General features: G+C 32.9%; 1 protein-coding gene and 1 long non-coding RNA gene across 5 annotated transcripts in view; both read right to left on the bottom strand.

Moving 5' to 3' along the window:
- The window catches only part of LOC149485663 (uncharacterized), a 361,945-nt gene that overhangs the window by 284,803 nt on the left and 51,104 nt on the right, over positions 1-26,038 (bottom strand). The window lies entirely within an intron of this gene.
- On the bottom strand, positions 6,741-8,009 carry LOC149485666 (uncharacterized). The gene is made up of 2 exons (XR_016316050.1): positions 7,483-8,009; positions 6,741-6,895 (listed from the first exon to the last, which is right to left on the bottom strand). It is a non-coding gene; the product is annotated as an uncharacterized LOC149485666 (long non-coding RNA).

The raw sequence follows: 26,038 nt of genomic DNA, 5'->3' as shown, positions 1-26,038 counted from the left end.
CCAACCAACCGGTCTCATTTATACGCTATAATAAAAATCCATGCGGAAACTTTATGACATTGATTGGAGGCTACATTCTCACCTGGGTGGTTGAAGGTGTGATTAATTATATTTAAAATCGCTAATTCCTCTGTATAAACAAAGTTCTTTTACTTCTCTTAAAAGTGAAGTGAATGAACGCAGTCATTGTTATATTCTTGTTTAATATTCATATGACGCTTTAAACAAAAAAATCATGAAGCCGGCATTCTATTTTATGAAAACTTTGTAAAAACTTAATCACATTTAAAAGAGACGAAGCCATCTCTGAGCCACTTTACTCTGTTAAGTTTCATAACAACACAACAGAAACAATTCGACTATTAGGGCATCTAAGACGTCGCGTCGTGGTCGTCACGGTAAGTCAAAGGACGCAGGTGCCAATCACATCATCATTCTTTAAAAATGTTACTAATATTTATTAATTATATTGTATGCTATACAACTAAAATTGTAACAAACAATGAACAACTTTACACAAAGTCGATATCTCTGATCCACTGTGCTCTCATATCAACAAAATTTATACGTCAATAAAAAATCAATGATTTTATGAACGCGTCCGACACTCACTTGACCTTTCAACGAGGTGTCAGCAGCATATTAATAAATTAAACCATGCGCATGCGCTTCCTGATATAAATTATGATATTCTTTTGACAATTCATTGTTTTATTTTGTATGCAATGGCCAACAATGTATTCTTATTTATGCGTTCGATTTCTTGTTATTATTTGTCATTGTAATTATGATTTCTTGTGAGTTATTTTGATATAATACGTACCTACTTATATGCAGATATAATTTATATATTAAGAATTGTAAGTTGTACGATTGGATTGTACGTGTACGGTTATTCTACAGTTCCAGTTTCGACTAGAAAAATACTGGTATTTAAAAAATAATGAAGCTCCTAAAATAAAATACGAAACAGTCATGATAATGAAAGAGAAAATTAAAAACACACTAAACATACACACATATTACGTAATATTTCAAAGGCTCTCCAAAGCATCGCCATTTTGAGAACGTGAAGATCTGTGATGTAATATGTGTCAATATTATGTTCTATTACATTTTTATATGATATTATTATAAGTACATATATAGAAATCTTTGCTTTATGAGAATAATTTTATTGCTAGGATATAATTTCTAATATAGATCTTAGATATTGTTAATTATTGTAGATCAGGAATGCCAATCAATTGTTTTTAAATTTCCTTTTATATTTTGCTATATTCAATCCATTTACTTCTTTCGTTCATCCATGCTCACAAACTTTCATTATATTATTAAGTAGTAAGTTATGTGAACATTCGCAATAACACCGAAACAGTTAGTATCACACAAGAAAATTAGGAAAACAAAATCTTCCCACGATGTATGGCCACAACAATAAGAAAGCTCCAACTAAAACTAGAGACCATTAATCAAAACTGAGAAAAAGTTGACGTACGTGATCAGGGTTGGCACAATTTTCAAAATAAACCCTCTATTTTGTGACTTAGTTACGTACATAGATATAAAGTATAGACTCGACGGACAAAAATATTATTTGAAGCAAAATATTCGTGTTAGATAGGCTTAATATTATATTAAAAAGTATAAACTGTTCTTGCAATGCTTCAATAATAAGAAAAAAATAGTACATCCTTTTTATCTTTGTGTAGTATCTGGACATACATAGATAGTACTATGAAAAACCCATGTAAACTGAAAATAAGAAAAAGTAAGAAAATTTTATTTTTACTACTTATTAACAATAACTGAGTAATAAAGAAAATGTTTTGTTTATATATTAGGTGGCAACCCTATTCGTGTACGCAGAGTGAATAAAAATGCAACTACACATCGTGGTATGAAACTATTTTATAATGGTCAATATACCACAAAATATGGAAAAACATCTGTTAAACAATTTGTTAGGTTCTTCCTAATGTGTTACTGGGATTTGGAAATACATCCTTATTAAACAAAGGTTTGTTCAGTCTAGGTAACTCTATCATAATTACTTCATCATTTAGCTGTTTATGTTTATTGTACTAACTGTGCCACGCGGTTTTACCCGCATTGCTCCGCTCCTGTCGGTCAGCGATTATTCATAGCTTGAGTTTTAGTCCTTGAAATATAAAATATTATACGACTAGAATTCCGCCCGCGGCTTCGCCTGCGTTTTCAAAGAAAAATGTACATAGTTCCCGTTCCTGTGGGATTTCCGGGATAAAAAAGCCTATGTCTTATTCTGGGTCTTACATACATATAAAATTTCATTGAAATCGGTTCAGTCGTAGTTGCGTGAAAGAGTAACAAACATACATCCATCCATCCATCCATCCATCCTCACAAACTTTCGCATTTATAATATTGTAGTAGGATAAGACGTAAGTATTCTTGCTAGTTACGAATTACATTTTATACAATTACCAGATTACCTCCCATAGAACGAATCACCAATTAAAATGCCACACAGTTCCAAAGAAAGCACCACGTAGAGTTTTCCCATACGATTGTATCGTTGTTTATTAGTCATGGAGTAACCGTTTGATATGGTAGATAAAGGGACATTAACTATGTCATGTTGTGTCACGAAGTATTAGCTATATCAAAGCTTTTAAAAACTAACAGCGTATTATAAGGTAAAAAATTATAGTAAGGTTAATTGACTCTAATGCTAGAGTCACCAATGAACACTAGTTTAAAATAATGTGTGAAAAGGAATGCGTGTAGCATAATATAAAAAATAAAATTACGGATACGGGAAAACTATGGGGATATATACATAGGTATCTATATGTGAAAAAAGTGAAGTACCTACCGTGTCCCCTAGTCTGTAAGGGGCAGAAGCATTATGCATACATCTGTTTCACTGATCGATTTTATTTCGGAACAAATAGCCTGACCTGCCAGACCGAGACTTTTTTTTCTTCGTCTCCACCGGGATTGAGGACCCAGCTGGACCCAGGACCCCTCGGACCTCGGTCCTACGCACGTGCGTTTACCTCTATATCAAGGAGGCAGTCAATATTATATGTCGTAAATGGTAAAAAATATGTTATGACGTTTCAAAAGTACTTCTAGAGGTCTGATTAAATAAATAAATGTTTGAGTTATATATAGAGAACGGAATTCATAATTGTGTTCGCAAGGAAATTCGCAGGCTGAAAGCTAGTTATAAATAATAGCGTGTTTCAGTAATTAGCAGCAACGTGGCGTATTTTAATTAATTATACCCTTTGAAACAGGGTTTCTGGCACAAATTTAAAATAGGTCTTTGTGTTATGACCTAAATCAATAACAAAATGAATAATAAAAATGTTCTTGAAATAAATGCGGTGATTGACTTCAATCAATAGCGTGGTCGAATATTCATTTTATTTTGTCTGTAGGTACTGAAAGTTTAAATTACATTCTACTATTATAATATATGCAATAGATGGTAAAGAAGGATCACTCGACCTTATGTTTCTTAAAACTCTTTCCCGTAAAAACGAGTGGTCGTCATCCTTTTGCAGAAGGTCAATTTATTTTAAGCTATTGCATAGCTTCTATCGCGGGCCTTGAGCGCGGGGACCGAATCCATAAATTCCGTAACGAAAAACCTCACGCTCCCCACTCCGACGGGCGCGGAGGTGTGGCTTGAAGGCATAGCATGCAATAGCTTTACCGCGGCAGTCCCCGAGTGCCACATGTCTTTTTTTTAAATCTCATCATCATGCTTATTTCATCAGATATCTGTTCGTGAAAAATCCCATGTAAGTTCAGCAGTTTTGGAAATTTTACGAAGAAAAAACAAAAATACAGTCACTTCCATGTGCAATAAATACTTTTTTTATAACTAATTCAATTTTAATTCGATTATTATAGCAATTATTTTCAGACTATAAGTCTTTGCAGAATAAGCATTTGAATTTCAATTGATTTCCCAGGGTTCGCGCGTTCAAACAAAAACTTGTCCAATGAGAGACGACAGTTTTTATAATGTTGACTCAGCGTACAATAACTTCCTATTACCAAGCCTACTCGACTAGGTTTTTAGACGTCTAAGCTATGTTTGTATCATATAGGACTTCAATAAAGGGAATTTATAATCACTATTATTGTTATTTGCTGCTCTATAGAGCAACAATTAACAAATAAAAAAGTAGAGATATTATTCGGAAACATAAAGTTTTTCGTTTATTAAAATTTTGATTATTTATTTTTGTCGCTTTTGAAACTTAAAAAGTATTTCATCGAATAAATTCTAATTTTGATTCGAAATTCTTCAAGTTTCCCATCCATTTTTCCTCATTTCTTATACAAACAACTATAATGTCCTGCTATAATTAGAGGTGGAATGCAACTCAGTAAGCATCTACAGAAGTATTAATTATTTTGAGGCTTTTTCTTGTTATTACCACTACAAACGGCTTTACATAATAATATGTTCAACAAAATTTTTATTTATCTGTGTACCTATCTAAAAACTGACAAGTACGACAGACATATACGTAGACATACAAACAGATCCACTCAATATTACTTATATTCACAATTCTGTTTATAACGTGTCAGTTGAAACATCTTCAAGGAATAAGTACATGTATCTCAGTGCCCGAAATGATTTTACGAGCAATGTGTAGTTTACGACGGCGTGTGACATAATCATTAAAAATCTGTTAGCGAAGGGAATTCTTTCTGTTAAATTGAAGTACACTTTAAACACGTTTATGGCCTTCGGTACGAATGGGCTAAAATTAAATCGAGTGGTGTTTCGATGTGTAGAATGTCCAAACGTGGACGCTTCATATTCATCAAGTCGTCTTCGGGGAAGCATTTTTCATTTCACTGTATACTGTTGTAGATATCTACGGTGATAATAATTTTATTTAAATAAGGCTATCAGATAAATCTGAAGACCTCAGCTTAATTAAATAAATGTTTATAATATACTTAATAAATACAATCAATATAACTATGTATGTATCATGATTCATGGCCTATCATGGATAGTGACTACTATTGAGGAGGAAAGAATTCATAATTATTAATGTACAAGGGTTAATTTTATTCAATAAATTTTGAACTTGATTGTAATATAAATAAAATTATATCCAGTAACAGTATACAGAATATCCATAACTTAATTTTTTTAACTTTCTCCTGTATCACAGCATAAAATTGCTTGAGAAGTACGCCATGGACTGTTGCAATTTCTTGAATTTACTGTCTTATCGTAAATTTAACTGTTAATTGGTCCTCATGTTTCTGAGGTATCGAGTGATATACTTAAATAAATTTTGCTGTGGGGATGTCAACCGTATTATAAAGTGTTAGGGTTTAGAATGCAGTGTTTGTGTGAAAGTTTAAAACTCCCACGGATTTGTATCTGACTCCTAGGTTTTGATTGCGAAACTGATGGGCTTTTTGTACAGGTTGGAATAGGGTTGTCAACGGGGTATAATTCTATTTATTCAATTAATTCGAGAGGAAAATAAATAACTAGGTAGTCCTTTTATTATTAAGCTATTGCATAGCTTCTATCGCGAACCTTGAGCGCGGGGACCGAATCCAGAAATTTAGTAACGAAAAACCTCACGCTCCCCACTCCGACGGGCGCGGAGGTGTGGCTTGAAGGCATAGCATGCAATAGCTTTACCGCGGCAGTCCCCGAGTACCACACGTCTTTTTTTGAAATAAAGTCCTACCTAGGTACTAGTCATATTGTGTACCTACGTCTGCATAAACATCACTTCAATATAATTATAACTTTGAATCCATAAATATAAATATCTATTAAAGGAAATTATGAAAGGAATCCTTCATATACTAGCACAATTAATCGACTAGCAAAGGGCATAAATATTGATTAATATTTAATATCTAACTTGACTTGCAATAATGTACTTGTACTGTCATGGTACTTGCTGTAGGTATTGACTTTCCGTGAAACTTAAGTAACAAAGAAAAATCAATATGTATATTTCGTTATAAAAATCAATCTTTTATACACTTGTTATTGATGTTATTTTACTACAAAATTGAATTCGTATTTAATTAAAATTTGTTTATCTGTTAAATGTTAAGTTGCCATTCCTAGTGGTAAATGTCAAAGGAGAGCGATTCGTGGACCTTGATTAATTGGTTCCGATAGAACCGATTGAACAGGCAATAGAAACTAAACCTATTTAGTGTAAGGTATAAAAATGTTAAGTATTTTAAATCAGATTTACTATTGTATTTTAAAGGAAACTTATGGCTTTTAATTCACTGCACTGATAAGCGCTCGACTATAGGTATCGTATTTTTGCATATTGTCTTTAAAAAAGCTACGACTCTTTTAATTCGCAAATTTTGGATGTATTTTTTACGAAGGTGTTGACGAAGAAAATTTTTTTGGCTAGGCTTATTATTTTCTCTTATTTCGACACGATATTATCACAGATATTATTATAATCTGTACTCTGTAGATATTACTGGGTATAACCGCGAAAAATTGTCCCGTTACATTCATGACATCATAACAAACGTTACATACATGACTGAATGTTACTTACATGACCATTATAAAGCTTAGTACATATAACAGTTATCTTTTCTTCCTAGCATTAAAAAGTTAACGTCGACACTGTGTCTTACACTCACACGACAGGAAAAAATGGAGATATAGGTAGGTAAAACCAATTCATATCATAAAATAATGAATTAAAACAAAAAGATGCATAAATCAAAATTGTATTGAAAAAAATTGATATTTTTTCCGCTTTTTATTCCTTTCTGCATTTTTCGTTTGTAGTTCTTTATATTTCTCGGTATTTTGAACTTGTAACTTCTCTCGATATTTTTTTTGCCTTTCGGCATTCGTCAACGCCATCTGTAATTTGATTTTCTCATTTGAAAAAATAATTAATAAAAAAAATTAAAAAAAACCCGACTGACACTGCAAATTCATAACACGCAGTCGGAGGCTACACGGCTACAAAATATTACTGGCCTCTACCCATTCTATACATCTTATATTATAGCCTCCGACTGCGTGTTATGAATTTGCAGTGTCAGTTTTTTATTTTTTTTCATTAATTATTTTATTTTATTCTTTTTTTTGTACAATCAGGTAAAACATATTAAGGTAATGGAAAACTATAGATAAAGACCAATCCAATGATATCTTGCACATCAAAATCCGTTCAGCCGTTTAGATTTGAAAATATTATCGTCCTTTTTTCGCGCAATTTTTTAATAGACCTATGTGTTCTAAGCCTAACAACATGTCATGACTGTAACGTAACACATTTCGTTACACATCGTTACAATCATGACAAAAAATGCGGGCGACATAACCTTAAATTAAAATTACTACTCGATTGTGAATGCTAAGAACCACGAAGTAGTCTTATTCTTTAGTTTTATAGTAAACCTACGTAAAGATTTATAATAATAAGACAGAATATATATACTTACCTCGCAATCGAACACTTTAAATACCCTTTTTTCGAGCGACAAATCTCACATCAACACAAAACACCATTTTTCTCAAAGAAAAAATGGCTGCTTTTGTTTTTTAAATGTTGCCAGCATGCCAAATAGTGTTGCCACTCAATAAAATAAGAGAAGGATTCTGATATTTCTTATAGTATGGCAGTTAGAGACGTTACATACGTGACGTTACACACGTATAAAAAAAGTGGACAGTTTTTAAAATAATAATAAAAAATCGATTAAGGCCTTGTGCATTAAAAGATTTTTATGTACATGTTGAATAAGAACCGAATAACTTAAATTTTTCATAAAAATGCGAGTCAGTCATACCATTTCGTAGGGGTTATCAGTTTTTGTCACAAGGGTGTTAGGTGGACAAATATTTTTTATATGGACAGAAAAGTGGAGCCAGTAAAAAAAATATAAAATAAAATATTTCTGCAAGAGATAGATTGAGTTTTATGAAATAATCTAAAAGAACACAAGCATACCTTTTATTACATATCTAACAAAACACTTGTTGTCGAAAAACGTTGATGCCATATGAGAAATAAAATGGGAACATTGAAAAAATAATTCATGTACAATTTTTCGCGGTTTTACCCTACTACCTATGTATATTGTATCACTAATTCGGCCAATGTCATCTCGAAACGTGCAATGGAAAACCTCTATAGAATACGCAAACCAATTTCGAACAACTAAGTATGTAGCAGCTAAATAACACCAACATGTTTAGAGACAAATTTCGCCTTTTCAGCTCTTAATATGTCACAGTGATCTCCAAAACACTAAGGACGAATTCCTCACGAAACAAACGATTACACGCAGTATAACGGAATGCTCCGGTTTCCACTGTGGACTGTGGTGGCTCGACAGACGACACCTTCTCACAGATACCAGGAGATAACGTTACAGTCTACAGTATCAAGACAGTATCATGATATTCGCAACTGCTTTACAAGGAACGTGTGAATTAGTTAACGTTATTACAGCATTTATCTTATGTGTGTGTGTGTGTGTGTGTGTGTGTTAGTTTTCAATTAGCTTACATGTATAGGTTCATGAACGCAGTCCGTTATTTTCTTAAGAATCTCTATACTTTATGGAAGAGCTGAAGAGTATGTTTGTGCGTTTGCTTTAAGGCGATAATCTCAAGACCACGGACCTGTTTTGAAAAATCATTTCACTGTTAAATAGTCTGTTTATCGATGAAGGTATTGGCTATATATCATCACGCTAACACCAATAGAAGCGGAGCAATGCATACATAAACGTGGGGCATAGCTAGTCTTATATGTATGTGTGTGTAAGTTTTCAATTAGCTTACATGTATATATTAGGTTCTTGAAGAGGACTTATTCTGAAGGGAACGTTATGTAATGGATAGGTAAAGTTATGCTTTTGATTATTATCTAAGAATTATTTTAGCTTCATTAAAAGCAATTGTAACTTATTTTACACACATATACAATGTCAGAGATTTTTTCTGCAAATAACAATGGCAAATAATGCCAAATTAAATTTACAAATTAATTAAGGAAAAGTACTTAATACATTAAAAGTCAAAGACACTTCGTTTATAGGAACTTTTACAACGTAAAAATAATAATTGTAGGTATAGTGAAGGGCAAAAATTTTAAGTGCTCTATAATTGTGAAGTAATTGAAATTACAAAATGATACGTGCTCTTTCTTGTAATTATCGATCCTTATTCCTTTCATAAATTTTAATTTTTGAAATTACTCGCCTTTTGTAATTAAAGCAATGCACAGAAAACAAAATGATTTCGTTGTTCGTATTGTGTAGTAAATATCTAGGTATAATAGTCGGTCTGAAGGTAAACATAATATGATAAAGGGAAACCAAGAAATTAAGAAAATTTTATGATAAAGCATTATGTAATAGGTAAGGAATTACAGTAGGATTCGTTTTAATGGCTTACACGGACCCGTTTTAGATAAAATTCATAATTGAAGAGTCACGGTGAAACAAAAGCTAATTTTCCAAAAAAGAGAGGTGAAATAGGGAATGTTTTTGCCCCTGGTTTTGTCCTTGCGTGAAACGTTGGCGCAGCTAGTATTAAACATCTTACGCGTTCATCTTGGAACTACGACATTCCCAACGTGATTCTCGTCTTAAAATATATTCCTATAAATAGAGATATGAAATTTAAAAGCAATTTACCAAACAGGTCTTACTTGAAAGACATCCATCAGACCAGATTGACGCATCATAAAACGCATTATCAATTGGATGCACTAAAGCTAGGTTTCAACTAGTTTCCATAGACTGTAATGAAGAAAACCTGGGTTAATAAACTGTAATTTGTATGGTTTTATAGATAACTAGTGGTCCGCCCCGGCTTCGCCCGTGGTACATATTTCGCAATAAAAGGTAGCCTATGTCCTTTCTCGGGTATCAAAATATATCTATACCAAATTTCATGCAAATTGGTTCAGTAGTTTAGGCGTGATTGAGTAACAGACAGACAGACAGAGTTACTTTCGCATTTATAATATTAGTATGGATGTGCTATTTTGTAGTGTTTAAATTGTTGTTTAAACTTTATAATATAACTTATTTATTATTATTCTACTACTTATGTAATTTATTAAAGGTATATTTAAGTAAAATCATCTTTCGTTTTAGTTATTATTTTTAGATCGAAAAGATTTGTAACAGTTTCAATTTGCTCGTTATTGTGGGTGCTTACAAGTTACAATATGAAGTGAAGTCCCGTGTCCCCTAGTGGGGTAAGGGGCAGATGCATTATTCATATATCTGTTTCACTGATCGATTTTCTTTAGGGACAAGTACGTGATCAGCCTTCTGTGTCCTGCCAGACCGAGACATTTTTTTTTTCTTCGTCTCCACCGGGAATCGAACCCAGGACCCCTCAGTTCTACGCTCACGCGTCAACCACTGTACCAAGGAGGCGGTCCAATTACAACATAACTCATGCTAAATCTGTTAAAAATCAAACAACTGATCCTGTTTCCTTTCGACACAACATTTTAAATATTTCCCTCCGGTTATTATAATTTCTCATCTCTAATCAATATAGAAACGTGATCACTACGGGGGCCCCTTCTCTTAGAAGAGGGACATAATCATTTACACCACAGTGTGAACAAAAGAGACCACCCTTGCTATTGTTTGTTTGCCACTCCATACTGGTATTGGCTGTATCGATTTTGATAAAAAATGTATAATGTGAAAGACAAAGAACTAACCAATTTAGTTTTCATTGGTGTTCCTGGATGTAACACTAGAGGAAGCTGATTGCATCCTGAGCAGAGAAAAAAAAAATTCGAAGTATATTCATGTTCATAATAATTTTATGGAACATAGCGAAAATAAACTTTAACAGTGGTTTGTTTCCTGTTGGAGTAGGTATAATGTTAATATGTAATGCACCTATGTATATCTATTAATAATTAAAAAAATGTCGCTACGAATGGAGAATTTTCAGTCGTTTTTGGTCGTCGTTTTCAGTTAAATATATCGATTAAATCAATAAAATCATAATAAATTCATATATACATATAACTAGCGGTCCGCCCCGGCTTCGCCCGTGGTACATGTTTACGTTTTCTCTACATAAGAACCATCCTCGTACTTCAAGGAATATAATAAAAAAAGAATTATCGAAATCGGTTCAGCCGTTCTCGAGGTTATGCGCTTACCAACACATTTTGCGATTCATTTTTATATATAAGAAGAAGATAACCAAACTTCGTTATTAATTACTTAACAATTGTTCAGTGAAAACTAAACTTACAAGTTCATAAAAATGGAAATTAAAAACTTTCCATAAAGAAAATGCATTTACATAAAAGCCATTGACCTGTACACATTGGAATTATTATGTCCCGATAACAGTGCAAACATAAAATCGTACGCACCTCATGTCATAGATAGAGTTAATGAACAGCTGGATACTTATACACAAAACTAGATCTTATTATGATAGTACCAAGGTGTAAGATCGCATGGCGTGGATTATTAAATAAAATACAGCCCGTTGTCATTATGTCGTTACGACACATTGTCGTTATGGCTATTTTTATGATGTTGAAAGTGGTGTCAGCAGAATAAATATGAAAGATACCATAAAATAATAATAATTGATCTTGGTTTGAACAATAAAATATATGCTATGGTTAAGTGACTACAAAGATCCATTTATTTTAATACATAGATTATGTTTTTATATTTGAAATCGTGGACTGATAAAAGTAGTTGGTACAGTCTAATTTTATTACTATTTTGGATCATGTTGCATCATAAAACTTTGGTGTTTTTATTTTTATTTTATTTTATTCATAAAAGGTACCTTACAGCTGTTGATAAGATAAATTATACTAATTACATATAAAAACGCCAATTACAAGGCACACCGATAATAGTAAAATTGTGTGACAAAAAACGGCAAACTACAAGGGCAATAATTGTTTTCTTTTACTTTAACAAAAAATACAATTATTCTTGATGAAACACAAACATAAATGAATTAAATTAAATGTGACTTATCGTTAACAAGCAATATCAACAATATAGCATTAAAGTCGAGAAAAACAGAAATGAAATTGAGCCTGTTAAGGTGACTATATGAGAGAAAGAGTGGGTGTGTAAATGAGTGTGTGTGTTAGGGTCTGCGTGTGTGTGTGTGTGTGTGTGTATGTGTGTGTGTGTGTGTTACTTATTTAAGTTATTTATAATTTGAAGAATTGCACTTTTAAATCTAGGGCGTGATAAACTAAATATATCCGCTGAGCAAAATTTATTATTATATACTTCAGGGAGTCTGAAATATGGAGAATTTTTCAGATAATTTGTTGACGTTGACGGCACTAAGAACAAATTTTTTAGTCGAGTGCCTTGACTTGGAACCCGAAAGTTTAAAGGATTCAAAATAGAGATACAGTCAAATTTATTATTTAGAATATCAAACAAAAACATTACGTCGATTAGATCTCTTCTATCCGATAATGCGTTAATATTATAATGTAGACAAGCCTGCTCATAGCTTACAGGGAAATGTTTGGATTTAAAATTTAATTTCTTAAAAAATATTTTTTGTATCTTTTCTAGCCTATCGATATAACATTTGTAGAATGGTCGCCATATTACACATGCAAACTCGAGGATACTCCGAACATATGCAAAGTATAAGACCTTTAAACATCGTATATCGTCAAAAGGTTCAGCTGTGCGCAAAACAAAACCTAAATTAGCAAAAGCCTTTTTTGTGACGTAGTCAATGTGGTCGTTGTACGTGAGTTTCTCATCCAGTATCACGCCTAAATCTCTTACTGTATTAGTGGATGGAATTTTTTCATTGCAGATTGAATATTCAAAATTTATAATATTTTTTTTATTTCTAGAGAAAGTTATTTTTTGACATTTATTAATATTAACTGATATCTTATTTATGTTATAGTAATTTGTTAATCTATTAAGGTCGTTTTGAAGTGAAAGACAATCATCTAAACTAGCTATTTTAGTAAATATCTTTTTATCGTCCGCATATAAAAGGAATTTAGAACTATGAAAGCATTTATCTATATCATAAAGATAGATATTGTACAGCAAAGGTCCCATGTGCGAACCCTGCGGCACTCCTGACGGGATATCTACAAAGTTAGACCTATAACCACCAACTACAACAGCTTGACAACGATTTCTTATATAAGAATCTATCCATCTCAGTAGGTTTCCTTTGATATTTACATCTGAAAGCTTGCCTATTAGAACATCGTAATTTACTCTGTCGAATGCCTTCTCAAAGTCTGTATAAATTACGTCAACTTGTACGTTGTCATTCATATTAGTGTTAAGATAGTGGGTGAGATCCAATAAATTTGTTAAGACATTACGTGATTTTATAAAACCGTGTTGATTATATGGAATGTAATTCAGAGCATGTGTGTAAATACTTTTGTAGACTAGTTTTTCAAGCAATTTTGAGAATATGTTAAGCAATGAAATACCCCTATAGTTTGTTATTTCTAATCTAGAATTCTTTTTATGAATCGGTACAATTAAGGCTTCTTTCCAACGTTTCGGGAAAACTCCTTCGGTGACTGAACGTTTAAATAATATTTTTAAAGGTAAAAGAAGACCGGACTGACATTTCTTTACGAATATAGCTGGTATACCATCTGAACCAGCGCCTTTTTTAACATCTAAATCCTTCAGTAGTTTTTTTATTTCTCCATCATTACAAGGTATAGTGTGTAAGTAGTCAGTTACATCAGAATCATAGGCATTAGGCGTTACGCTAGAGGAGATGGTCCTTTGAAACACGCTATGAAAATATTCGTTGAATGCATTACAAATATCACTACCGTTTGTGAGAACGCGTCCATTATAATTCATGTTGGATGGTAAATTAGAGTTCTTACGTTTGCTGTTAATGTACGTCCAAAATTCCTTAGGATCTTTAATAATGCTGTCTTGACAACGTGATAAATAGTTAGAATGACATTCGTCCTGTAAGTTTTTAACTCTTTTTCTCAGTAAAGAAAAGGATGCGTAGTCATTAGGGTTTTTGAAAATTTTCCATCGACTGTGAAATTTAGATTTCTCTTTAATTGCATTAATGAGAGCCGGCGTGTACCACTTAGGGTAATGGCGTCGAGAAGATATCTTTATGCATGGGACAAAAGTATCGATTAGGGTATTTATCTTGCTGTAAAATATGTCTACGCATTCGTCCAAAGAACCTATTGATAAAAGTTCATACCAATTTATTTTATTCAATTCAGAATTAATGGCATCATAGTCTGCTCTATAAAATTTCCTCATCTTAGGAAACACAGGTCGCAATTCTTTAAAACATATATCTTTTACACAAATAATCAATGGGCTATGAAATTTATCGATATTAACGAGTGCATCGGAACATGCCGTGCAGTCGACAGAAACATTCGAGAAGACAAGATCAAGAGTATTGCCACAGTGGTTCTGTGTGACGTTAAACTGCTGGGCCCCTAATAAATTTATAATATCGAGCAGATCTAATGCAGATTCTAGTAAATTTGAATTACAGTATTTGTTAATTTTATACGTGTTGTTAGTCGACCATAAAATAAAAGGTAAGTTAAAATCGCCCATAATAAGAAATAGGTCATTCGGATGCCGATCGTAAATATTACGTAAAGCTTGATTAAATATTTTTAAGGTATTATGTGCGTCTGAGTTAGGGGGTAGATAAAGTGCAATAACATGTAAATTCATTGCATCATGTGTCCTAAATTTAAAAACATTCCCTGGTATCGTTAACCAAACACTTTCAAGGTCATCAGGAACGTTATGCAAGTTATGACTCAAAAATGTTTTTTTTATACATATCATAACACCCCCGCCTTTCTTTTTGGTTATTCTGTCGCATCTAAATACATCGTAACGCCTATCACAAAGTTCCGTATCCAATATTCCCTTACATAACCAACTTTCAGTAATAATAATTATGTCGTAATTATTTTTTTCAACATTTTTATAGAAGATTGGTAATTTTGTGCGTAACCCGCGTGCATTTTGGTAGTAAATATTTAAAGTATTGTATGTTGTCATTATTTAAAAAGAAAGAAATGTATATGTATATTTAACTATAGGTATTATTTAAAAATACAGGATATAATTCGTCTGAGATAAAATTATCGAGAAAAATATTTCTATAACATAATTACTCATATTATAATTGCGGTTACGCATCAAATAATATAATATTCTATTAATGCATGACAAACAAGTAAATTCATTATACACAAAGAACATTCGACACAAAAAGATATTGTAACTGAGGGTATGTAAAAAAATTTTGTTCGATATCGTTACTGTGCGTTCACTTTTTAAAGAAGTCAGGGGTGATAAACCTATTATTACAAGAACGTTCATTGATATTTGTAAGATAATATAAAAAGATTTAAAAAGTGCATTCATCTGTAAATAAAGGGTGTATAGTGTATGTGAAGAATTTGTAATGTATATGTAGAATGTATATGAAAATAAACTAATGTGATGTGGCTCATAATATAGAAGGCTATTTAATAATGACTCGATCCGAGCAATAAGCAAAAGAACTATTTTAAAGTCTCTAAAAAAAGATTTAGGTCATCTTCCGATGTTATAGATTTTGCTGGGGACTTTTCACTGGCGCGTAAGTAAATTACGCAATTTTTAACCCACACGAATTTTATATTACGCTCTTTTGCACGTTGTTTACAGGTATTTAACAAGATTTTGTTCGCGATAGTAAGATGTTCATTAATGAAAATCTTTACAGAGTTACCACCAAAACCAAGGTCGTGCGACGTTATTCCTTTGTTCTTGTTGCATTTTTTAAAATTGGCTATTAAAACATCCTTGCTCATTTTATTATTTAATTTCGCCACGATCTTTTTAGAAGCTCCGTGTTTACCCTGTAAAGGTTGGATTCTGGTAATAAAATCTAAGTCCTCTTTTTTCAGATTACAGTCTAAGGCAGCTGCTAAGCGTAAAAATTCTTCGACGAGGTTTTCATTGGGTTTTTCCGGTAAGCCAACTATTTCGACGTTTAAGAATCGGTTCTTTTGTTGAGTACGTCGTTGCTCGAGTTCCAATGCAGCAATAGCCTTCTGAAGGCGTGCGTAATCCTCTTTTCTGTTAGAAGCTTCGATTTCATAAGCCTTAAATTTGTTCTCCAAAGTAAGCACTTGTGATTGAATTTTTTGCATATTCTCTTTGACTTTGTCAGTTATTTTTAACTTCGAATCGATGTCCTCTAGTCTTTTATAAATATCTTCAATAACACTGGTTTATATAAATTAAACACTTAAATCCATACTAATATTATAAATGCGAAAGTAACTCTGTCTGTCTGTCTGTTACTCAATCACGCCTAAACTACTGAACCAATTTTCATGAAATTTGGTATGGAGATATTTTGATACCCGAGAAAGGACATAGGCTACTTTTTATCCCGGGAAAATGACGTAATCCCGGAAATCCCACGGGAACGGGAACTATGCGGGTTTTTCTTTGACTGCGCGGGCGAAGCCGCGGGCTGAAACCTAGTATGCATATAAATGGGAATAATAAAAAAATACCAAAATTAAAACGGTACATTAAAATGCAGTGAACGAAGAAAAATTGCAACAAAACGTTCCTTTTGTATCGCCTATCTTTAACCTCGTTCTAGTTTCGTATTGTGATATAGATGTAAATGTTTACTTTCTATAGAACACATACACATACTAAAATTATAATGCTGAAGTACATATTGTATGAATGAACTAATCTCTCTAGGTGAGAACTTAAAAATATTATTGTTTTATTTTTTGTGTGGTATCTCTCAATGTTAGCCAGAAAGGCTTCTACATTTTAACGCGGACGCGTCGGTGAACTGAAGGTTCACCCTGGTAGCGACATTCGCAAGGACGTCCCCCCTTGACGGGGATCTCGAACCTCGGCTTGGGCTGTCGCTTTAGTGGAGGAGGCCGGAAGGGCCCTAGTCGGACGGGAATATTATTGTGTTGAATAGTCCTTTTGTAGAGTTGACATTGCATGCTACAGTTAGAACTAAGAAGAACATTAATGAAAATTGTTGCAAAAAGAAAAGAGTAGGTATATTCCTTCTAAAAAGTAGTCCTATGGGTCAGCTAGATTTAATCAAATTGAGGCTAAAGATCCAACACTTCTTCATTCGTACGATATATCGTAAGCTCGCAGTAAAAACGGATCTAATAGCTACGTTAATGGTTAAACTGATAAGATGTGAATATAATGTATTAAATTATATGGTCCGGTGGGAAGGTTTATCATAGGATGTCGTTATGTTAATAAAGAAATTTCTACACAAATGAACGTGGGCAAACCGGTGACATTTGAATGATTTACAATAGATGTTTTGTTATTTGTAATGACCTATTATCTTGAATTGCATTATTTTAAGTGATCTTTATATTCCATGGAAGTTAATAAAGCATAAATCAAGATAGCATAATGTTTTTCTATTACATATACAGTGACATCATCTTGAGAATTGCTTGAAAGGGCAACTATGCAGTTTTTTTCGGTTCTTCTCCATAGATATTGCCAAATCGGTGGTAAATGTTAAAAATATGCAATGACAATTCAAAAGTGCTTCTAGAAGAAGCCTAATTTAATAAATAAATGTTTGAGTTTGAGTTAGAACTTTTACGGTTAAGATATAGGTCATCCATCTTAAAATATACATCAATATTTAATTGGTCGTCGAAAATTATTTTATAAATTTCCTGCAACCTTTTATTTTACTACCCTTTTACATTAAAATATAACCTATTTCAAGAAGTTATTATCTAGTTAAACAAAAAAACTTTGAGTAAGTGCACTATAAGTAAATAAATAACAATGATACAAAGAACACCGCTGCAATTAACATCGAAAGAGCGTGAAGTCATTAACGCATGAAATATTAAAAGCTGAAAAGAATTACAATTTTAATTGCTTCGAATAAATCGAATCTCCTTTCCGATTTATCTATATACTTGGTATTTATTGATCATTAATCTCTACGCCTACTGCTAAGTATTTCCGTGTAGCGGCCAAGATTAACTAATTTACAGCTATTAATAATTAAGGTGATGTTGGATTTTCTTTAGTTTCTGTGGCTTTATTTTTGAAGTGAAATATGAAGGTCGCGTCATGACAATACCGTCACGTCATGGATTAGGCAACGATTTTGGTATATTTGAATCTTGCAAAAGAAGATTCATTTCTGAGACGTGTGCAAGGCACACAATGCTCATTTATGGATTTTCTGTATCGGCTATATTATTATATCTTCAATAGTCATAGCAGGCAGTGTAGATGTTAAAAATTATGAATAATCAATAAGTTTTTATTCAAATTTTTTATGTTGTATCTACATTTATAATGGTCCGGGAGCCAGCAGCAGATTTTATGACCAAGTTCCTCTCAAGCGGTAATTAGTAAAATGCATCAAAGTATAGTATTATGAAGCCTCGTGAACGTCAGCTGGAGCTCGGTTGGGGGGAAGAGCGGTTGTAGCCTCCCGTATCAGCTGACGGTTTTTCCACCAAGATACAGCCAGCTGACATATATATTTATCCACAGTTACATATAAGCTATCATCAGGTAAATTTTTGTTTGAGAGGAAATAACGGAAAATAAATTTTTCTTTAAATTTAACTTTCATGTTCGAGACACCAGCTGACGTATAATACACCATGTTGTAACCAGCTGACTATTTTTTTTCGTTGAGATATTGGGTTAGCTACAATTTGACAAATTTTTAGCTGAGAGGAAATGAATGAATGAATGTATTTTTTTTCCTATGTGCGTGGGAGGCTACAACCGCTCACCCCCCCAACCGAGCGCCAGCTGACGTTCACGAGGCTTTATAATACTATACTCTCATGCGTCTGACGAATTATCTCTTGAGAGGAAATAGTTAACCAAATTTGCACCTGGCTCCCTAACCAATTAAAATTAAAAGTATTTATTCGTGCAAACTTAAAAGTTGAAATGGATAGTTAGTCAGAAAAGTTACCTTAGTTCTTATCCTGTCCATTTTAAACTAAGATTTCTGCATTCGACTGATTATAACCAGTCTTATATGTATTTACGTTGCTTTTTACAACCGTATCAAGTAAATGAATTGCGGAAACGAATGAAAGTGATATTTTTCTTCGTCATCTCGCAAAAACCTTGGTCTAACAACTTCTAGTCGAGAACTTTTTCCATCCTGTTCACTATATTACGCTTAATGTTTGATTACATTCTAGTCTCTGGTTACATTATCTGGATTTAACATATACGTGTAGGACAAACCGCTTTTTTTCAACATTAGCTAGTTAGATTACTTAACTAAGTAGCTTTGCACCTCAGCTTCGCCTTCCTTCGTGAGCTCGTGCACAACACTTTGCAGAAGATCACATGATTAAATCCTAGTTTTCGATTACGTTTAGACAAACATTATTTTTATAAATACATATGCTTAGTGTAAAGTTACACAATACTAAGGTATATTTATAAACCTTCTAAAGTGCTCTAGCCTTCAAACAACTTTTTTTCCAATAGCAAATTGACCTTTCAAGGACCTTTTACAATACCTTGGTATGACCTTAGTATCCTACAGTTGTACTGATTGTATTTGTCTCTATCTGTACTTAATTTTTTGCTCTTTTTTGTGATTTGCTTTGTGGAAAAATGTACACACTTTTTCATCCAAACGCCTAGTGAATCTACATGACATCTTGACCTAGTATAATATTATATTATCTGTATCTTGACACAGGTTGGAAGCCGCTTTATAATACAGTTTGGGGTTCAGCATCGATTGCAGAGTGCCTTACATTTTTATTGTGTACTAGGTTTCCGCCCGCGGCTTCGCCCGTGCAGCCAAAGAAAAACCCGCATAGTTCCCGTTCCCGTGGGATTTCCGGGATTGCGTCATTTTCCCGGGATAAATCCTTAATTTAATCCTTTCTCGGGTATCAAAATATGTATCTCCATACCAAACATGAAAATTGGTTCAGTAGTTTAGGCGTGATTGAGTAACAGACAGACATACAGAGTTACTTTCGCATTTATAATATTAGTATGGATTTTCAATGTACAGATTTAATCCTGTTACAGTTTTCATTAGTCATATCTTTACGATGTATTCGATAACATTTTACATGTCATGTCTACTCTTGTTTCAAATGATTCTACACGTGTAATACATATCAATAACCCTTTCTTTTACACTTTTACGATTTCAATCACGTACGCTATTTTCCATACTATGTATGGAGCCTTACTTTAGCTGTCAATTTAGAAATTATCCATGGTAAACGGGTAACGGTATATAAGAGAGGGTAATATCGGCCTCAGCAGATACGTATAGTTCGGTAATACCATAAAATGATATATTGGGAAGCTAGGCTTTTTGCAGTTTGCATACAGGCGATAGTATAACGGTTCTCGTAAATATGTCGAAAAATACACGCATACATAGTTTATATTTTTTATACTTAAGTTTTTCAGAAACTGAGCTTATTTTTTCGGCTTGATCTTACACAAAAGTTCATACATAGGTAATTGGCCAAAAGGTTTTTTTTAGTGACAAGCTACTACATAATATCATTTATCTATACTAATATTAAAAAGCTGAAGAGTTTGTTTGTTTGTTTGAATGTGCTAATCTCGGGAACTACTTGTCCGATTTGAAAAATTCTTTCGGTGTTACATAGTCCATTTATCGAGGAAGGCTATAGGCTATATATCATTACGCTAAGACCAACAGGAACGGAGCAATGCGGGTGAAACCGCGGGGAACAGCTAGTCTAATATAAACAGACACAGATTTCATTTCACATTCAATCGTTTGCATAGCCGCCAGCAGGTGTACAGTAATATATTAACAGGAAGACTTAGTACTAAAACCTACGCAAATTTGTACGCAACAATTACAATTTCTAAAAGCCTCACAGCCTTTCTCCTCCCTATAAACTTACAATACATATAATGTTTATAAAACTTACAATAAAATATATGTAATTTGGTAAAAAACAAATTTCATACGAAAAAATCTGGTATTACGGTCGTTGACATGCATTCCTCATTCGTCACACAAGCACCTTCAGTGACACACATAACAAAACCAGTAACGAAACTTACAACAATTAGCAAACAATTTCCATCGAAAGTAAAACAAAACAATTAACAATGCAAATAAAACTCTCGCTGTAAACAGGAACGATAAACTGTTCACCCGAAAATACCCCGTATTGTAATCCACGTGGGTCTATTTTGGTTTCAATTTAAATGATATTGACTATCAACGTAGTCGCCCACGCGTGTTCTCAATGGTTCTGTCGCAATGGCGATGCGTGAAATTGGATCGAAATGTTTTGATACTTTGCAAAATTGCTTCTTCGGCATACGGTATACGTAGGTATACATTTGGAATGTGAAATGGAAACACGTCAACATTTCCCATTAGGGATTGGTATTGCAGAATATTTACGATCGGTTCTTTGTGTATAAAAATATGTAGGTAACTAAAGATTGAATGACCCATCAAATCATATTATTTACAAAGTTCCGTTTTTTAAAAACGACAGAGATTTTTCAAGACCAGCTTTTCCGTTTTCCATCGATATAAAAGTCAATCAGTTTGATTAGGTAACGAGTCCATCTACAAATGGCATCTAATTTGATTAAATAATTTCAGGTGAAAGATGCACGAGCTATTACGAGCGAAATGTCATAAATCTAGGACGACTTCGTTCATTTCAATTAAGAGTTCTAGTACAAGAAGTGATTGCTCAAATGACATTCACAAAGTCCTTTACGTTACATCAGACAGCGTGTCTTCAAACGATCAAACATATTAAATCGCGATACAATACCGCGCCAGTTAGTCTAGTCGGCAATCAGCTGTATGCAAGCGTCTATGATATATACACTTGATGTAATACTCTTAACAGTTATAGTGCGTAGGAGTGATGTTATACACCGACAACTTTCTAGTGCCGATTTGTTAAGATCTCCGATATGGGAATTAAGAACGGATTGAATTAACGTTTAGTTTTAATGTTATGTCGATTTAATTCGAAGGGTGACACGTTTTTGATGGGATTGAGAGTATAGAAAGTTGTTGTTGTGTCGCTTTGTTTGTTTTTAAATTAGTGTTACACATTTTTGACATTGAGCTTTACGGATTTAAAACGTGTTTTAATTTTCGATCAATGTTATGTTTTCTCATAAAGCTTTTTATCTGCCTCTGATTTTCGAATAAGGAAAACTCATCTGTTGTAGTTAATTAATAAATAATTTAATATTAATAATTTTTTGTAGACATGAAACAAAACAACAATTGTTTACCTTTTTTGTCTTTATCTTTTATTAGTCTGATGACGATTAGTTCCATATGAAACATAATATCAAAGGCAAATAGGATAAGTGTGATAATATAATTAGATATATTAGGTACATACATAGCAGGCAGCAACAACATGTAACATATTACTCGTATGTATTACATATGCAGTTACACAATTGAAATGAAAAACGATTCAAAAGACAATAGCTTGCGGTAAGGGAATGGAACGGTCTGTTGATGGTGAACCACCAAATTGGTTTTTGGATGAAGCTCTCAGAGTCGTCGCTTTTAACCTTTTTCTGGATTTCACTCGAAGCTATATGAAAAGTTACGATACGTAAGTACTATCTAAAACAAACTATAGTTCAAAAAAAGTAAAGTATGATGGAGACAGACTTTTACCTACTCATAAGGAGGAGATTGAACTTTTGTAACATTATGTTTCATTTACGAAATGCTACTATACTCACAAACTAATCAAAAGATCGATATATTATAAACTTTGATTTTAACCGACTTCAAAAAAAGGAGGAGGTTATCATTTCGGCCGGTATGTTTTTTTCGTTCCGATACAAATCGATATGAAATGTTGATCTTAGCAATTTTTTTAGATACGTACAAATTAAACCACTTTCTTTTTCCTGAATTTGTTTAACAATAATGCACTCGCTTTAAAAGATAACCTAAAATTAATATTTTCACGGTAGTTATATCTATTATTTACACATCAAGAAAAGACATGGACTACGACATTACGTCATATTTATTATTTACATCATTACATACTTACATATTTTAAACGGAAGCCATATTGAAACAAAATGTAACAATGTTAAGTAAACATTTCTGTTATCAAACGAGGTGACATGTTATCTAGACTGTAGCAGCTAGAAAAACCTGAATATTCATGTAGGCTTCATTTATGTGTCCTCTTTATGTATATTGTATGCACTTGTTCTGTTATGAATCGTTGATTTACCTGAAACAAATAAAATATTTTATTAATTTCTATCTGTAACACGAAATAAGGGAATATTCAAAAGTCAAACATTTTAATAAATTCAGTAAAACTTCGAGAGAAACACTTTTTTCCATGTATAAAACAATGTTATTTCCTCTGTTGTGTTTCCTCTGAGATAAACTGAAGAAACAATTACCATTTCCTTAGATATATAATAATACATAAGCGGTAAAATTTTTTAGTCATATTATTACATTAATCCCTATATCCTAAAACGTTCATGTACAAATAAACTACATAATGTAACGTATTACAATGCGGCTATGTCTCATCAATATTTCATCGCCATACATTACGTGCACTGCAATGCACATTGCACAAATGTTCCAAGAGTGACAAGTTAGAATGAGAAGGTCGAATTTGCAACAAACGACCTAACCTTATTTTTACTAGCTGTGCCATAAATGGTCTATCTAACACCGAAATCGGACCAGTAGTTCCTGAGATGATCGCGCTCAAACAAACAAAGAAACAACAAACTCTTCAGCTTTATAATATTAGTATAGATATTGATTTGGATAGAGAATTTGGACATAGAGTTACTATTGCATTCATAATATTATTCTTTTTATTTTATGGATGATATATCAAACTTATATCATATTCCAATCCCAAGTGAATCCAGGGCAATAGCAGCTAGTAATAAAATGAACGGTTAAAGTTTTAATCGAATAATTGAAGGGAGTAATTCTAACAGTAATTAGGATTGGCAGTTAATTTTATAGCCGTTTTCTCCTGACCTTGCCTGACCCAATGACATAGTGACGACTTACCGCAACTGACGCACATACAGACAGAACTGATAACTGACTGATTATGAAATTAGAAAAAGCTAGAAATTCGATATAAATAGAAATACATAGTTTTCTCAGTGCTAAAAAAATATTTTTGGAAAGATTTTCAGTGAATTCGTTATTTCATTATTCCACAAGGAGTGTGTGAAGTCCCATGTCCCCAAGTGGGGTAAGGGGCAGATGCATTATAGATCTGTTTCACTGATCGATTTTCTTTAGGGACAAGTAGGTGATCAGCCTTCTGTGTCCTACCAAGACATTTTTTTTTCTTTGCCTCCACCGTAAATCAAACCCAGGAACCCTCGGTGCTACGCTCACGCGTCAACCATTGTACCAAGTAGGTGGTCAATCAAATTTATGGCAATGGCTAATGTGAAAAAGCTTCCATATTTATTTATGTGATATAATAACGTATTTAAGTTAGGTAAGAAAATTAACATGACACAATTAATAAATTATACATATACTTACCTGCAAAACATTTATAAAAGCACTAATTTTAGAGTAGTGTTATAAGATTGTTGTACTATATTACCATTTAACTGAATTATTAGCTTCTATAACATCAAGACGATATCTTATTACGAAGATAGCTAAAAGACAATAGGTTCTATGATTTTAATGTATTTATTTTGAAAGGAGTTCCATAGTCATCAATTACTTGATTATAACAAGTCTACTTTAAATTCTACTTATTAAAAGGCGAACAATACAATATCTACTATATTATATAATACTAGCGGCCCGCCCCGGCTTCGCCCGTGGTACATATGAAAAATAGATGTTGGCCGATTCTCAGACTTACCCGATATGCACAGAAAATTTCATGAGAATCGGTCCACCCGTTTCGGAGGAGTATGCAGAGTGCAGACTAACATTGTGACACGAGAATTTTATATATAAGATTAATATCGCTCCATATCAAAATATATCGGTACAAAGAATAACAAACACATTAAATTCAATTTAACCTTGACCCACGATGCGTTTGTAACAATTCTTTATCTTTGTTTAAACTGCAGATGTTTTATTGCGTGCTATCACTTATCTTAATTACTACTCGTATATGAATTCATTTTAATGCAGATTATAAAATGATAATTTACGCAAATCTGATTAAACTAACTTGACTCTATTTTTTAGTTAGGGTTAACAATATTAGTGCAGTTTGTAAGAATACTTGTCTAAACTGAACATTTAATTAATTAAGTACAGCATTAACTTTTACCATTTGTGTCCTTTACTTCTTAACAAGTTATTATATCCATTATATTTACAAGAAATGAAATTATTAAAAAGAGGGATACTTAAGCATCTGTTTATGTTTCAACTATATTATTTCCAGGCGTCTTTGCCCGCGTTTTCAAAGAAAAACCGGCATAGTTCCCGATTTCCGGGATAGCCTATGTCCTATTCTGGGTCTTCAGCTGTATACCAAATTTAATTGTAATCGGTTCAGTAGCATTTGCGTGAAAGAGTAACAAACATCCATCCATCCATCCTTACAAACTTTCGCATTTATAATATTAGTAGGATTTAATAATGTAAGGCAATTTTTTGATAAATGATTAATTATCTACGTTTTAAAAGCTACCTATACTATAATTAATGCACTTCTTAATAAACTCCTGTTACGTAGATATTTAAACATAGTCAAAGAGTACGGCGCCAGTATCAATGCAAGTGCTATCGATTACACAACACGGACATACAGACATACGAACTGTTTATCGTCTGTAAATCAGCGTTTAAACGATCGTTTTATTTCTGTACGATTGCGCGTTCGCATTGTAAACAACGGTTTAATTTATGTTTTAACTTTTAAGTGTTTAATTAAATAAATACTGTAAATTTTGGATG

Source organism: Colias philodice, chromosome 9 (genome assembly GCF_061535455.1).
Source record: "Colias philodice isolate Cphi_HAF_F1 chromosome 9, ilColPhil1 Martin Lab GWU primary, whole genome shotgun sequence".
NCBI classification, from domain to species: Eukaryota; Metazoa; Arthropoda; class Insecta; order Lepidoptera; family Pieridae; genus Colias; species Colias philodice.
This window is presented reverse-complemented; position numbering and strand designations above follow the sequence as displayed.